At 39.9% G+C, this 11586-nt stretch overlaps 1 non-coding gene across 1 annotated transcript; it reads left to right on the top strand.

Annotated features, from left to right (window-relative positions):
• The first annotated feature begins 285 nt into the window (after positions 1-285).
• Positions 286-402, top strand: LOC125840065 (U5 spliceosomal RNA). Its single transcript, XR_007443720.1, has one exon. It is a non-coding gene; the product is annotated as a U5 spliceosomal RNA (small nuclear RNA).
• Positions 403-11586: the final 11184 nt, after the last annotated feature.

The raw sequence follows: 11586 nt of genomic DNA, 5'->3' as shown, positions 1-11586 counted from the left end.
TTATTTTATTTTATATATTTTTTATGTAAAACTCTTGAAAAATATTTTTAAAAATTTACTCAGATTCACATTTATTCGATACAAACATTATTATATATAAAATACTGAATTATTTATATTTTCTATGAGCACGCGAAGTGCAGATAAGTTCACATATTTTTAAAAGTTTTACATTCATTAACTTTAGTACCATGTAGAACGCAAGTCCCATATCGGCTACAAGAGAAGCTACAGCATGTGCAACCCTCGTAAAAACAGTTGCTTTGCTAATTGTAAAACTCACGCAGCCACGCAATGAACACATAGCGAACTATTCTTTCGCCTTTTACTAAAGAATACCGTGTGTGCGTTGCAATTAATGGCATACGCTAATTTTTGGAGGAGTTCTCTTAGCTGAGATCCCCAACAATTCTAGTTTAAACTTATGTTGATTTGACTTTCATAAGTTCAAATAATGAAAACTAAAACGACAAAATTATTGTGAAGGAACACGTGAGAAAATTAAAAATGAAGTTGAGAATTTTAGTTGCATCATTTTTTTTCACACATAAAAGATTAGAAAATTTATTATTTGAGTTATTTTGTTCATAATAGACGAATAAGATTTAGATATCAAATGTTATTATAGACATATAATAGTTGAGAAAATTATCTTAAAATATGTGTAATACTTTATTTTGGTCTTTACTGTATTTCACTTGATTAAAATAGTCCTTAATATATAAGAAAGATGTTCATTTTAGTCTTTAATGTTTTCACTTGATTGAAATGTTCCTTAATGTATAACAAAAATTGTTCATTTTGGTCCATTACCCTAAATCTAACACATTTATAATTAAAAAAAAACGTATTAAATTTAACTATGGACTCTGTGTGGCTAATAAATTTCATCATTGTTGTCTTGTTAGTTAAATTTAATTTTATTATTTAATTTTGTTTAAATAAAACATTATCCATACATAAGCACCATTTTGGTTATTTGTTTATAAAATCATTGGTTTGGAATTTGGATAGTCTAACAACAAACTATTTAGCTTAGCTAGTTATATATCACATAATATTAGTTGAAATATACATGAGGTTTTACTGGTTATTGATGCTAAAAGGAGACATAGTTTAAATGATTAACATATATTTTATTTTATGATTGCTTAACAACATGCATAAGAGTTTTTTCAATATTTTGAATAGAAAGTGTTTAATTTGAATACTGTATCATGTATTTAGATATTTAATTGAAATATTTTCATAATTTGAGGATCTTAAATAAATTTTACCAGTAAGCTTAAGGACTGACAATGTACTTGACCAAACTTATATTTATAGAAAAAAGCTAATAATTCGGCACGTTCAATTTTTAGTTAGCAAAATGAATGAGAAGAACTCCAAAGGCAAAATTTGTGAGAATGGGAAATTTTCTTTTAATAATTGATTTATGACTAATATTTTACACCAAAAGGTGATTTTCACTTTAGCATTTAGTTTTTTTTTTAATGAGAATTACCCAATCAAACTTATAGCCTTTTTTGAACTAGACACCTAAAGTTTGTTGGAGACTTATTACCTCATGAAATTATTTTAAAGTAGCATATGTATCTCCTTTTTCGGTCATTCCCAGTTGTAAAATGGTAGGTGTAAATCACTCACTAGCCCTAATCTACCACATGTCATTCACTATTTAACTTTTAATTCTTTTCATTTTTGCCTTTAATTTTCTATTTTGATTTCTTTTTTAAATAATTCTCTTTTCAATTTCTACTTTGCCTTTGACTTCCAGAACTTTTTTTTAGTTCCACCATCACAAATCATAGCGACAACACTCAATCATGGGACTACTTAATCACTACTAAAAATGACAAATAATCAAAATATGAAAATTAGAAGTTCTATCAAATCAAAATTTAAATCACCGTCTTCATCCTAAATCACCTTCTTTATCTATCAGCATCATTATTTTTGTAACGACCGGTTTCCGTCGTTATAGAAAATCCAACAGGGAAAAAATTTGAACTGAAAAACTTTTTGGTAGTATCTTAAAATTTCTCAACCTAGTCTAGATTTGGACGAAATCGGAGTCAGTGGGGTCTAGGAAAATATGGTAACAAACGGGAGATCAAATTATGAATTTGATCATATGAGTAGATAGCTAAAACGTAAAGGAACCCATACGACTTTACGGAATTGAATTCGGGTGAGTAGAACTCCCGAAAATGATCTTAGCGTGAATGGGTATTTTCTGACTATCGTAGGTTGAAGGTGTGTTATGAAATGGGGGTTTGGAACTCAATTTCCAAGGTTTTGTCTCCGCATAAGCCGCCAGGGCGGGGCCGCTGTAGCGGGGGGAGGACCGTTGTGGCGGGACAAACGCGACTTAAGTCGGAAATAAACCCCAAAAATGTTTATTCTGCACTTTTCAACTTTGAGGGCAAAGGAACGACCCCAGATGTTTTCTTGACAGTTTTCCATCATTCTTGAGGCTAAAGGTAAGGTTTTCACTCCCCGATTCTATTTTTTTATTCGTAGAACTTAGTTTCTTAGGTAATTATCGATGGGGGAGGGTTTTGATCTGGGATTTATGGTGGAATAAACCCTAATCTGGGTATGGGGATCAAGGGTTTGGTCTAGGTTTAATGGGTCTGTTGTAATCCCGGTAATTAGACCTTAATTATTGATCCTTGCATATTATTGATTGTTGGTAGACCAAGCACAAGCGGAGAGAATCTGAAAAGGAAAGCATCAAGTTTCTTAGAAGATTCAATCTTTGTTCGAGGTAGGTGATGGTTGTGATGTCATGTTTTGTGTGATGTATGCTTGTAATTGCTTCATTATGATGCATGTATGTATGCGATTGTTGCATTATTGATCACGTTAATCGTAAATGAGGATGATCGAATAATTGTATGTCATGAATCATGACTTGATTGTATGATTATGAGAATGTATATTGTGAATGTGATTGTAGCTTGTTGAATGGATCGGGTGTTACATTCCGACACACTAACTGAATCGATTGTCACGTACCAACATAAACATTAGGGCGGGTGTCGCGATTCGACACACTAACTTGGAACGGGTACCACGATTCGGTACATTAATTGTTTAGGTATGGGTTCCATGAGAGGACCATTGACTTGACATAACTGTATATCTTGAGAACTATGAAATTGTACGTTGTTCATAAGTGATAATCAATGTTGTATATGTTCGGTGTATGCATGCTTATTATGTTGTAATGACTTGTTTATATTGCACTTAGTGGGATAGCCGCATGATCCTACCAGTACACTATGGTTGTGTATTAATACTGCACTTATTCTTTCTTTGTTGAGTATAGGGCATCTTCAAGTGGCTACTGATAGACCTCGCTTGGAAGATTAGTGATCAATCGTATTCAAGGGTGAGCCAGTTCTTTCGAGCTGCCACGAGTTCTCTTTCGTTTATGTCCATATCTTCGGACTTAGACTAGTACTTTAGATTTCTTATGCTTAATTGGGTTCTACCCATTTCCTTAGACTTATGATCCTCGTTAGAGTTTTGGTATATTGACTTTCAGGTTCTAGGCGTTAATTCCGCATTTGGTTGTTAGACTTTTGTTTGAGTTTATGGGAACTCCTTATTTTTCCTTTTCCTAGACAATTAAACTTGCTTTCGTAACTTTAAATGTGTTAGTTTTTTATTAAGTTGTGTAGTTTTTGGTTAGCTAATTAGTATTAATGGTTCTCTCACCGGAGGGTTAGTGTGGGTGTTAATCACAACGGTATAGGTCGTGACAAAGTTGGTATCAAAGCCCTAGGTTTGTTGATCTCGGTGTACCAAAACGAGTCTTGTAGAGTCTTGCGGAACGGTACAGAGACGTCGGTACTGTTCTTCAAGAGGCTATAGGACTTTATGAAATCTCTCTATTTTCTCTTGTCTCATTTCGTGCTATAACTTGGTTCCAATTGGTATCTGGTGATCCAAATTGGTATCTAATCTCCTTCACTCTTTTGACCGCAGATGGTTAACACTAGGTTCAACGGCGTCAGGCCCGTAGCTCTCGTCAACACGCCAATTGAGGAATTCGCAGCGAGAGGTCGCGATCGAGGCAAGGGTAGGGGAAGACCAAGGGGCAGAGGTCGAGGAAGGGTAGCACCTACTATGGATGGAGCACCAATTAATAATGCTCCCAAAAATAAGAATCATCTTGCGCATCATGAAGAGATAGAGGAAAATATGGAGGTTGAGAATGATGAGGATATCGGACAAGAGGAAGAGGTGCAGGCTGACACTACAGGTATTCCTCCTTTAGACCCAGTGTTAGCTCAGCGGATTATGTCGTTCTTGAAAGGATTTGTAACATCCGGCAATATGAAATAATTGAAGAGGCTTAGAATTGGAAATTTTCATTTTTTGGAAAGAATTTAAAGTTTTAGAAATTTTGGCTAAGTATGGAAAATGTGAAATTTTGGCCAACTTTGAACAGCCATAAATTCTAGCTCAGGATGAGTTAGGTGGAATTCCAGTTATGGTTGCAAAGTTCGTGGAACGACCTTTCCAACGCCGCCGAGTTTGCTCGATTTCGAGTTCGTATGAGGGAGTTATGACCTTCGAAAGTTGGGCAGTTGTCAAGGAGATCCGTCCGGGAATCATTAAGGGCATTTTAGTCTTTTCCCTAGCCAATTCTTTTGAGCTCATATTGTTGTATTAGGATGATCTTTGGATCATTTTTGTCTGATTTTTGGTAAGAGAAAGAGTTAGGGTTCTTGTGATTGAAGAAGAGAAGAAGGAGAAGAAGAAGAAGAGAAGAAAGAGGAGATTTGTCAAGACCATTGTGGAAATTCGTCGGGGGTGATCCCTATCAAGGTATGTGAGTTTTTTCCGTGTGGGTTGATCCTTTCCCCCACACACCCTAAGTTTATTCCTTGCTTTGAGAAAAGATTGGGAGTTTGTTATTGAAGTGTTGAAGTTGTTAGTTGTTAGTTGTTGTTGAGGTTGTTGGTGGTGTTGTTGAATTTATTGTACGTTGTGAGACATGATTGGGTCGTATATTTAAGTTGAAACCTATTGTATGTTGAGGGGATTATGATTCTAAGAGCTATGACCCTTTAGAGGTTGATCCACCATCGATTTGCAGAAGTTTCTGGGCTGTCAATCCCCATCTACGGGACTGACCTACGGACCGTAGATAGATCAACGGTCAGTACTGGTCAACCGTCGATTGGGACAGAAGTTGGGGTTATGGGGCGTCGATCTACGGTCGCGACCGACGGTCCGTGACCTGACCTACGGACCGTAAGTCATGACCGTAGGCCAACACTTAGTCTTTTTCTTAAATGAAATTCTGGGGAAAATCTCTGACGCAATCTACGGACCTGCAGTACGGACCGTAGGTGGACCTACGGTCCGTCGATGGCGACCGTAAGTCCCATCTGTGTCACCAGAAATCTGAAGTCTCAGCCAAGTTTCCCCTCTTCTTTTCTCACTTTCTCATACATGTTTCAAAGTAATTTACCTATGTTTTATAGTTGTTTTCGACGTTCCAAAGTGCGTCTAAGCGTTCAAGAATCCTTCCATAACATGTGATCGAACACCTTGAATTCATAATTCCAATTCAAGGAAAGATAGTTCCAAGTCAAGTGAAGTTTCAAGTCGAGTAAGAGTCTTAGTTTCAAGCTAAGTCATGAGTTTAAAGTTGAATTCTCTTCAAAAAAAAAGAAAGTTATTAGGGAACTAAGTATTCCCAAAGGAGGTCGTAAATGCTATTATATTTGAATAAAAAGGGAATCATGTTTTCTTTCCCCAAAGGAGCCTTTGGGCTAAAGTTTTGAGTAATTATCTCAATCAAAGAAAGAAGTTATTTTAAAAGCACGAGCCAAAGTAATTTTGGGAGTAGTATTGAGCACCGAATTGGGGACACGAGTTCATATTAACTCAACTCTCCCTAAGAACCATGCGCCAACATGGGACTTGTCGTATCATTCTTTTTAGATGATCACGCAAGATTAGGCTAGTGGATCCACTAAGCAAAAGTAAGGTCCTATATCGATGGCAAGGTATAGGATGGTCCTTTGGCAACGTGAGGTAAAACGTTGTATCATCACTAAGGCTCGTAGTGGTGGTTGTCGGTTAAAGAACCTCCCACAAAAGCTGTTTTATGTTTATAAGAGAAAAGTGGAGTTTGTTGTCATTTTATCCTTAACGATCTAAGTTGTTTACATTCTTTTACAAGCTTTATATGTGTGGCTCGTGTCTTATTGCTTTACTTTGAGTCCAGTTATGTATATGAGTCGTTCAGAGTCAAGGTAAGTGATCTCTTGTTCCCTTTTCAAGCTTAAGTTGTTTTTAGCGGTCCAGCTCGCATGCTCGTACATTCCATGTACTGATGTCAGTTGGCCTGCATCGTTTTATGATGCAGACGCAGGTACCCAGGATCAGCATCCTGCACGCCGTTGATCCAGTTGAGCACTCTAGAGTCAGTGGTGAGCCTCCTTGCTTCCAAAGGGCTCAGTTATTTTGTTCTCTTAGTTTTGTTTATTAGGGTGTTGTGGGGTCTGTCCCAACATCCATCTAAGTATTTTAGAGGCTTCATAGACAGTCAGTCCGTTAGTTTTGAGTCTCTTATCTATGTATATAGTGTAAGTATTCTATTTTGAGACTCGAGTTGCCTTTTTGGCCAGATATGTATCATTTAAGTTGTTTATGCCTCTGCATAGCATTGAGTTATTCTGTTGAGTAGGTTTCCGCTGAGTTAAGAAAGCCAGGCCAAGGGTTCTCTTGGGGCCAGCAATGGTTTCCGAGTGCCGGTCCCGCCCAGGGTGTAGGCTCGGGGCGTGACAAACTTGGTATCAGAGCACAGAGTTCAAGAGTCCTAGGGTGTCTATGAAGCCGTGTCTGTAGAGTCCTAGTTATCGGTGTGAAGCGCGCCACATCTATAATTGGGAGGCTACAACATTTAGGAAGGTTTCCCATTTTTTTTCATACTCGTCTCGTGCGCTAGAGTTGATCTCTAAAGAGATTCTTTTAATCCGTGCTTGCGCGTGTTTTCAGATAGTCATGCCTCCACGAAGAGTTGGTAGAGGGCGTCTTCCTAGACGCTATGTTGATGAGCAAGAGTTACCCTATGCACCGGGAGTGCAAGATCAAGGGGAAGTTTCTAATGCCGAGTTCAGAGAGGCAATTAGAATGTTGAGTCAAGCTGTGGCCAATCAGGTGGGTCAGCAAAGGGGAGTTCGACATGAAGGAGCTGACACTTCAAGGATCCGTGAGTTCTTGGGGATGAATCCTCCGAGTTTCATGGGATCAAGCACTACTGAGGACCCAGAGAACTTCATTGAGGAGTTGAAGAGGATTTTTGATGTAATGCATGTAGCAGACACTGAGCGGGTTGGACTAGCTGCGTATCAGCTGAAGGATGTTGCTAGAACATGGTTTGACCAGTGGAAAGGGGGTAGAGTGAGAATGCACCATCGGCGAGTTGGGCCGATTTTGAGGAAGCTTTCTTGGGGCATTTCTTTCTTCGAGAATTGAGAGAGGCCAAGGTACGTGAGTTCCTTACCCTTAAGCAGGAGCCCTTGAGTGTTCGCGAATACAGTCTGAAGTTCACCCAACTTTTCCGCTATGCTCCGGAGATGGTTGCGGACATGAGGAATAGAATGAGCTTGTTTGTTGCTGGGCTGTCTCGGTTGTCGAGTAAGGAAGGTAGGGCTGCAATGCTTATTGGGGACATGGACATATCCAGATTAATGGTCTATGTACAGCAGGTTGAGGAAGAAAAGCTGAGGGATAGGGAAGAGTTCAGGAGTAAGAGAGCCAAGACCGGTAATGAGCCTGGACAGCAGAAAGGTAATGTGAATCGTCCGTCCTTCCAAGAAAGGCAAAAGGGACCTGCTCCATCATCTGTTAGCGCACCCGCACCAAGGTATAGAGGTGGTCATAATGGCCAGAATTCGAAGGACTTCAAGGCTAGACCAGTACAGTCCTCAGGTAGTGTGGCACAAAGAAGCAGTTTGTTTCCTGCATGTGCTAGGTGTGGTAGAACCCACCCAGGCAAATGTCGTGATGGCCAGACAGGATGTTTTAAGTGTGGGCAAGAGGGTCACTTCGTGAAGGAGTGCCCTAAGAATAATCAAGGTAGTGGAAGTTTGGGTAGTAGGACCCAATCTTCATCAGTTGCTCCCCCAGACAGGATGCACCTAGAGGAGCTACTTCTAGTACCGGTGGAGGAGCAAATCGCCTTTATGCTATCACTAGTCGCCATGAGCAAGAGAACTCTCCGAATGTTGTCACTGGTATGATCAAAGTCTTTGCTTTTGATGTATATGCTTTGTTAGATCCAGGAGCGAGTTTATCTTTTGTAACTCCTTATGTTGCGAATAAGTTTGATGTTCTTCCTGAAAGACTTTGTGAACCCTTTTGTGTCTCTACACCTGTTGGGGAATCTATTATAGCTGAAAGAGTTTATCGTGATTGTCCTGTTTCTATCAATCACAAGAGCACCATGGTTGATTTGATTGAGTTAGACATGGTAGATTTCGATGTCATTTTAGGTATGAATTGGCTTCATGCTTGTTATGCATCGATAGATTGTAGAACTCGAGTGGTCAAGTTTCAGTTTCCGAGTGAGCCAATCTTAGAGTGGAGTAGTAGTTCAGCAGTGCCCAAGGGTCGTTTTATTTCGTACCTTAAGGCAAGAAAGTTAGTTTCAAAGGGTTGTATCTATCACTTAGTCCCGAGTTCATGACTCTAGTGTTGAGATACCTTATTTTCAGTCAGTTCCTATAGTAAGAGAGTTTCCAGAAGTTTTTCCTGATGATCTACCCGGAATTCCTCCTGAGAGAGAAATAGATTTCGGCATAGATCTCATTCCAGATACTCGTCCTATCTCTATTCCGCCTTATAGAATGGCACCAGCAGAGTTGAAAGAGTTGAAAGAGCAGTTGAAAGATCTTCTAGAGAAGGGTTTATTCGACCGAGTGTCTCACCTTGGGGTGCTCCGGTTTTGTTTGTGAGAAAGAAAGATGGTTCCCTTAGGATGTGTATAGATTACCGCCAGTTGAATAAGGTTACCATCAAGAATAAGTACCCTCTTCCGAGGATTGATGATCTTTTCGATCAGCTTCAGGGTGCCACTTGTTTTTCGAAGATTGACCTCAGATCAGGTTATCACCAGTTAAGAGTAAGGGAACGTGATATTCCAAAGACAGCTTTCAGAACCAGATACGGTCATTATGAGTTTTTAGTCATGTCTTTTGGTTTGACCAATGCGCCGGCTGCTTTCATGGACCTGATGAATAGAGTCTTCAGACCTTATTTAGATATGTTTGTTATTATCTTTATTGATGACATACTAATCTATTCAAGGAATGAAAAGATCATGCTAGTCATCTCAGAACAGTTCTTCAGACTTTGAAAGACAAGGAGTTGTATGCCAAGTTCTCAAAGTGTGAGTTTTGGCTTAAGTCTGTGGCGTTCCTAGGTCATCTTGTGTCCGGTGATGGAATTAAAGTTGATACTCGGAAAATTGAGGCAGTGCAGAATTGGCCTAGACCCACATCTCCAACTGAAATTAGGAGTTTCTTGGGTTTAGCTGGTTATTATAGAAGGTTTGTTGAGGGGTTCTCGTCTATTGCATCTCCTTTGACAAAGTTGACTCAGAAGACGGGGAAATTTCAATGGTCCGAAGCTTGTGAGAAAAGCTTTCAGGAATTGAAAAAGAGATTGATTACAGCTCCAGTTTTGACACTACCAGAAGGTACTCAAGGTCTTGTGGTGTATTGTGATGCATCTAGAATTGGTTTGGGTTGTGTCTTAATGCAGAATGGCAAAGTTATCGCTTATGCCTCCAGACAGTTGAAGGTTCATGAGAAGAACTACCCAACCCATGACTTAGAGCTAGCTGCTGTAGTATTTGCTTTGAAGTTATGGCGTCACTACTTGTATGGTGTGCATGTCGACATATTCACTGATCATAAGAGCCTTCAATATGTGCTTACTCAGAAAGAGCTTAATCTCAGACAGAGGAGGTGGTTAGAGTTACTCAAGGATTATGACCTGAGTATTCTTTACCACCCAGGTAAGGCTAATGTTGTTGCTGATTCTTTAGCAGGTTGTCTATGGGTAGCACCCCCATATTGAAGAAGGAAGGAGAGAGTTGGCAAAAGATGTGCACAGACTGGCATGTCTGGGATCAGATTTACAGATTCCGCAGAAGGAGGAATTGCGGTGACGAGCAAGGCCGAGTCATCGTTGATGTCAGAAGTGAAAGAGAAGCAAGATCAAGATCCCATTTTGCTTGAGTTGAAGGCAAATGTTCAAAAGCAAAGAGTATTAGCATTTGAACAAGGGGGAGATGGCGTTTTGAGATATCAAGGTAGATTGTGTGTACCTATGGTAGATGGACTCCAAGAAAGGGTTATGGAGAAGCTCATAGCTCCAGATATTCCGTTCATCCGGGCTCCACGAAGATGTACCGTGACTTGAGAGAATTTTATTGGTGGAATGGCATGAAGAAGGGCATTGCAGAGTTCGTTGCTAAGTGTCCAAATTGCCAACAAGTGAAAGTTGAACACCAAAGGCCTGGTGGTTTGGCTCAGAATATAGAGCTTCCGGAATGGAAGTGGGAGATGATCAATATGGATTTCATCACAGGGTTACCAAGGTCTCGCAGACAGCATGATTCTATTTGGGTGATTGTCGACAGAATGACAAAGTCAGCCCATTTTCTACCGGTAAGGACTACCCATTCGGCAGAAGATTATGCCAAGTTGTACATTCAAGAGATAGTGAGACTTCATGGAGTGCCAATCTCCATTATTTCAGATAGAGGTGCACAATTTACCGCACAGTTCTGGAAATCTTTTCAGAAGGGTTTGGGTTCGAAGGTGAGCTTAAGTACTGCATTTCATCCTCAGACTGATGGGCAAGCAGAGCGCACTATTCAGACCTTAGAAGATATGTTGAGAGCTTGTGTAATCGATTTCAAAAGGCAACTGGGATGATCACCTACCTCTCATTGAGTTTGCCTACAACAACAGTTATCATTCTAGCATCCAGATGGCTCCATACGAAGCTCTATATGGGAGAAGATGTAGATCTCCTATTGGATGGTTCGAAGTTGGTGAAGCACGGTTGATAGGACCAGATTTAGTTCACCAAGCTATGGAAAAGGTGAAAGTGATTCAAGAGAGGTTGAAAACGGCACAGAGTCGCCAGAAGTCCTACACTGATGTTAGGAGAAGGGCGTTAGAGTTTGAAGTAGATGATTGGGTATATTTGAAGGTTTCACCCATGAAGGGAGTTATGAGGTTTGGTAAGAAGGGGAAACTTAGTCCCCGGTATATCGGACCTTATCGCATAGTCCAGAGGGTCGGCAGTGTGGCTTACGAGTTAGAGCTACCACAAGAGCTAGCAGCGGTCCATCCGGTATTTCACATCTCTATGTTGAAAAAGTGCATAGGTGATCCTTCATTGATCCTACCGACTGAAAGTGTTAAGATCAAGGATAACTTATCTTATGAGGAGGTGCCGGTTCAGATTTTAGATCGCCAAGTTCGTAGGTTGAGAACGAAAGATGTGGCATCAGTCAAGGTCCTTTGGAGGAACCAATTT

This window comes from Solanum verrucosum, unplaced genomic scaffold (genome assembly GCF_900185275.1).
Source record: "Solanum verrucosum unplaced genomic scaffold, falcon-dt-bn FXZP01000177.1, whole genome shotgun sequence".
NCBI classification, from domain to species: Eukaryota; Viridiplantae; Streptophyta; class Magnoliopsida; order Solanales; family Solanaceae; genus Solanum; species Solanum verrucosum.
This window is presented reverse-complemented; position numbering and strand designations above follow the sequence as displayed.